Source organism: Lissotriton vulgaris, chromosome 7 (assembly GCF_964263255.1).
Source record: "Lissotriton vulgaris chromosome 7, aLisVul1.2, whole genome shotgun sequence".
NCBI lineage: Eukaryota > Metazoa > Chordata > Amphibia > Caudata > Salamandridae > Lissotriton > Lissotriton vulgaris.
Genome location: NC_141695.1, coordinates 1,336,047,921 through 1,336,053,920, shown reverse-complemented (window position 1 = coordinate 1,336,053,920; position 6,000 = coordinate 1,336,047,921).

Here is a 6,000-nt window from a genome sequence, read left to right as displayed (position 1 = left end):
CAAGAAATTGAGCATGTTCAATCCTAAATACATTGGTCCCTATGCCATTGAAAAAAGGGTGAACCCGGTGGCGATGAAACTGAAACTTCCTTCTCATTTGCGGATCCACCCTGTCTTTCATGTGTCCCTGTTGAAACCCGCACGAGGAAAGGGTCGATCGTGACCTCCTCCGGTGGTGGTGGATGGAGTGCTTGAGTACGAGGTCCAGCGTCTGTTGGATTCCAAGTATCGCGGCCGTAAACTATGGTATTTGGTTTCCTGGAAGGGTTACGGTCCTGAGGAGAATTCGTGGGAGCCTGCGGCTGGGCTCCATTCCCCTGCGAAGGTGGCGGCCTTTCATAGGAAACATCCTGCTAAACCAGGGCCTTGACTTCGCCTTCTCTGTAAGGGGGATGTACTGTCATGATCGCGCTGCGCGGGTGAACTACAGTTCCCGGCAGGCTGGGCAGAAGAACTACCACTCCCATGATCCTTTGCTTTCTCGCGAGAGGACGATCGCGGAAGCATAAGGAAGACGGGGTGTAGCGCTCAGCATCGGGAATTCTCCGGTCCGAGCATGTTGTCCTTTGGCAAGCCGTGTTTGGTGCGGTAAGGGTGCTTGCACTTAGGCAGCTTTATTCTTGACGTTGCACTACCGTTTAGAGTCCTGTAGGAGGTTTCCAGGGCTATTGCTAACTTGTGGTTTACGAGGGTTAAAGTCCCTTCTTGGTTCTCTGGGATTGTCCCGGTCGGTATTGTCGGCCGACGGTGTTGTGGATGGTGATTAATCCACGGATTCATCCGCCCGTCCAAATCACCAGCAGCATCGCCCCTTTTCTTCATTCCTAAGACCAATGGAGAATTGAGGGCGTGTGTGGATTTTCGCGCATTAAATGCCATCACTATTAAAAACAGATACCCTCTCCCTCTCATCAGTGTTCTACTGGAACAAGTCAAGGGAGCTACTGTGTTCACCAAATTGGATCTAAAAGGTGCTTACCACTTGGTCCGCATGAGGCAGGGAGACGAGTGGAAGACTGCCTTTAAAACCAGGTATGGTCTTTTCGAGTACCTGGTTATGCCGTTTGGGCTTTGCAATGCCCCTGCGGCATTTCAATTCTTTCTGAACGACGTCCTTCGTGAGATCTTGGATCGATATGTCATCGTGTATATAGATGACATATTGGTGTACTCCGAGTCTGAGGAATTACATCTCCATCATGTAGAGACAGTATTGAGTATACTTCAAGCGTACCACTTATATTGTAAACTGAGTAAGTGCGATTTTCATGTACGTTCTGTGGAGTTCCTGGGGGTGATCCTGAGTCCGGAAGGTCAGGAGATGGCAGAACGTAAGGTTTCGGCAATAACGAATTGGCCTGTTCCCTGTAATGTCCGTGATGTTCAGTGCTTCATTGGATTTGCTAATTTTTATAGGCGCTTCATCGGTCACTTCTCAAAGTTGGTGGCCCCTATAACTCATCTCCTAAAGAAAAGCACTGTATTCAAATGGACCGAGGAGGCACATTCTGCTTTCTCTGCTCTCAAACATGCATTTGTGTCTGCTCCGATTTTGGCCCATCCTGATCCGGACAAGGCCTATGTAGTGGAGGCTGATGCGTCGGAAGTGGCAATCGGAGCTGTTTTGTCCCAAAGAAACACTGATACAGGGCAACTTCATCCAGTGGCTTTTATGTCTCGGAAGTTGAACGCTGCAGAAAAGAACTATCATATATCAGAAAAAGAACTGTTGGCAGTCCGTGACTCCTTCCTTGAGTGGCGTCACTTCTTAATGGGTGCCAAACATATAGTCACTGTGTACACAGACCACCGCAATCTACAATTTATGACGGCAGCCCGTCATCTTTCCCCCAGACAACTGAGATGGATGATGTTCTTTTCAGGTTTCCATTTCGTCATCACCTACAGGCCGGGAGTAGAGAACCGCAAGGCAGATGCTCTTACCCGTCAGTCATCCGTAGTTCTTCCTGAGGGGGCACCGGTGGCCAGCATCATCGACCCTGGTAAAGTACTGTGTGCTTTGCAGCCGGACACCTTTCTGAAGGGTGTGGCTAGAGGCATTTCCTCGTTTTCATGGAAGACGTGGTTACAGAAACATCCTGAATGGACAATGCATGGGGGCCTTCCGTTGCATAACCAAAGGTTACTAATACCAACCGTGCAGCTGCGGAGGCAGGTGTTTGTATGGTGCCACGACTCCCCGTGTGATGGTCATTTTGGAGAAGCCAAGACTGTTGAACATGTTCTCCGTCATTTCTGGTGGCCCTCTGTGAGACCTGATATCAGGAAGTGGGTTTCTGAGTGCGAACAATGTGCTAGCATGAAGTCCGATCACGGACGTCCACAAGGTTTGTTGCAACCTCTTCCTACTCCCACTGTTCCTTGGGATAGGATATCATTGGATTTTGTAGTCGGCCTGCCCAAAGACCAGGGTTGTACAGCGATTCTGGTTGTGGTCGATTACCTGACCAAGATGGGGCACTTTATCGCTTGTGCACAAGTGCCCACTGCGGGGCAGTTGGCGGATATGCTTATGTCACAAGTGGTTCGTCTTCATGGATTGCCCAGCGTGATCGTGTCCGATAGAGGTGCGCAGTTTACGGCCCAATTCTGGAGAAAATGGTGTTCAATGCTCCACATTCAAACCACCCTTTCTACTAGGTTCCACCCACAAACGGACGGACAAACAGAGCGCCTGAATCAGACACTCAAACAGTATCTCAGGTGTTTTGTGGATCAAGGTACAGAGGCGTGGGTGTATCACTTGTGGCTGGCGGAGGTGGCATATAACAACGCCATCCATGGTTCCACCAAGGAGACGCCTTTTTTCTGTAACTATGGCAGACATCCCAGGTTCCTTCCATTTGTCCATCCGCGAGCTGATCCTGCCTTGCCTGAGGTGGCACGTAGGGTGGTACAGATTCGTGACACCTTGTCCAAGGTTCAGTCTCAGCTAGCAAAAGCCAAGGCGCAATACAAGACTGCCACAGATAGACACCGAAGACAGGGACCATTGTATGGCAGAGGGGACATGGTGTGGTTGTCTACTCGTAACCTACGGTTCAAGAAATTGAGCATGTTCAATCCTAAATACATTGGTCCCTATGCCATTGAAAAAAGGGTGAAACCGGTGGCGGTGAAACTGAAACTTCCTTCTCATTTGCGGATCCACCCTGTCTTTCATGTGTCCCTGTTGAAACCCGCACGAGGAAAGGGTCGATCGCGACCTCCTCCGGTGGTGGTGGATGGAGTGCTTGAGTACGAGGTCCAGCGTCTGTTGGATTCCAAGTATCGCGGCCGTAAACTATGGTATTTGGTTTCCTGGAAGGGTTACGGTCCTGAGGAGAATTCGTGGGAGCCTGCGGCTGGGCTCCATTCCCCTGCGAAGGTGGCGGCCTTTCATAGGAAACATCCTGCTAAACCAGGGCCTTGACTTCGCCTTCTCTGTAAGGGGGATGTACTGTCATGATCGCGCTGCGCGGGTGAACTACAGTTCCCGGCAGGCTGGGCAGAAGAACTACCACTCCCATGATCCTTTGCTTTCTCGCGAGAGGACGATCGCGGAAGCATAAGGAAGACGGGGTGCAGCGCTCAGCATCGGGAACTCTCCGGTCCGAGCATGTCGTCCTTTGGCAAGCCGTGTTTGGTGCGGTAAGGGTGCTTGCACCTAGGCAGCTTTATTCTTGACGTTGCCCTACCGTTTAGAGTCCTGTAGGAGGTTTCCAGGGCTATTGCTAACTTGTGGTTTACGAGGCGTAAAGTCCCTTCTTGGTTCTCTGGTATTGTCCCGGTCGGTATTGTCGGCCGACGGTGTTGTGGATGGTGATTAATCCACGAAGGTTACTAAAGACATTTGTGCTCTTACTTCAAGTACTTTGTGGGGAAAAACTTTGCTCCTCCTTTGAAGTTCAGTACAGGGGATCAAAACTGAACGGCGATCGTTTCTGTGTGCTTTCAACACTTAGACGACTTCATTTGTTATTTGCATTGTGATGAAGAGGTGTTCTACTAGGATGGTGTTGTAATCCCTGTGTCTCTTACTCCTTTTATTAACAGGGATTGATCTGGAGTAGTTTTCAACTCTCGATCCCTGTGAAGCCCACAAGGAGTGAGCTAGGGGTATGTCATGTTCTGAATAGTATTCGGGTGACTGTGATTATAAATGTTGGTATACAGGAGGTTACAAGTCACTGTCTTTTCTTTGTGTTATTGCAGCAGCACCTATATCCTTACAACCGACATCATTTATCTCTCCCCTGAAGAATTCTTTTCCTTTACAGGTATTTAGTCAGTAGTAGGTATACTTGTCATTATTGTATTAAGGAGTGAGAAAAGACAGTTACTCATGAGTTGTTGTTCTCTTTCTGTCTTTTCCAGATCTCCCTCCCTGCTGTCCCCTTCCTTTCCTTCCTGGCTCCTAATCCCCCTTCCATACGTCCCTCGCTTAATCCGTTCAACGTGCTGTGCCTTCATGGCATTTCCAATCGTTGGATAGATTGAGAGGTGGAACATAATCTTCAAACTGATCCTGAGGACGTCAACCTTAACAATCAGAGCGTTTCACAGGCCTGTCACAGATAAGAAATGCTATCAAAACGAAATCCTTCAAAACAATATACTACTGGCCGGCAGCAATTCATACCCGGACAACGTCGGGACGGGCTGCTAGTATACCATAATCCTGGAAGCCCTGCTTATATTTTAGACATAATGGGTTATTGTTTAGCAGAGATTTTGGGAAGACTGGAATTAAACCATGCACTGCTGTGTTAAACGTAATCACTTTAAGCTTGTACTGGAATTCTCAAGGTTTACACAGAATGAGATTTTGTGATCTGGTAAAAGCCACTCTGGAAAGATGCTGGAACAAAAGGAAGATGGAGACAGTGTGTAAAAGGTGAACTTTCTCCCACAAAAATTGTTAAATTGGCAAACTCTTATCCGCACATGGGCCAACAAACAATGCCACTGAATCAAGGACCAACAGCTTCCAAAAACCTTCCATTGCATCAAAGACGGATCAGAAAGTGGCAGACATCCCCTGGTGCTCTCTGTCAAAATAATGGATGTACTGAGGGCGTAGCGAGGCTCTGCTGCAGAGATTACAGCTGGCATATGGGCATCGACTTCTCATAGGTGGTTGCAAAAAAAGAAAAACTAATTGGCACCAGAGCTAAACTAGAACACACTGCTGCAAAGAAAACAAGCGGAGTGTTCCTGCCCAGAAACAAATTAAAAACAAGTGGGATGGGTGGGGGAGTGCACAGAATAGAAGAGACGCCCTGGGAATGCTTCTGAACGTGTGCGCCAAGCAGCAGCTGTTTGCTCTTTTTGGAAGCATGTACTCGTGTGTGTGGCGGGCCCCTGCTCACTCCCGCAAGGTGGATGCCACCACAAGCATGAGTGTGTGCTTCCAAAAAGAGCAGAGCAACGGCTAAAGGTCCTCCTATGCTGCACATACGCGCTGCATAGGCAAGACCTAAAAAGGATAAAAATGATAGTGACAATTTACTAACTGAAACAAATTTTTGTAGCTCAGATAAAGAAGAACTTGAAATAAACAACATAGGCCAAGAGGAAGAAAATATACACATAGACACAAACTATACTTTAAGTAAGCACACATGTAGAAAAATAATACTCTACTGCAAATTTAACAAAAACACTGACTCAGAAAATTATTATCGGGAATTGTTAATGCTTCACTATCCATGGAGAAAAGAAGACACAATAATTGTAAATAGCAAAACATACTAATAAAGATATATGCAAGTTAAGGACATTGTCGATGGGCATTATAATGAATATAATAAAAACAATGAAGTTCTTACAGAACTTAATAGCGATAACAGCAAAGAAATCCTAATTACCCATCCTCTAGAAACAATGATCATACCATCTGATATAGCAGACACTGAAATCCACATTAATGAACAGCAGCTTATATATGACTTGTCTCTAGATTTAGGTATACGAAGCATAACTGAAGAAGAAAACTTA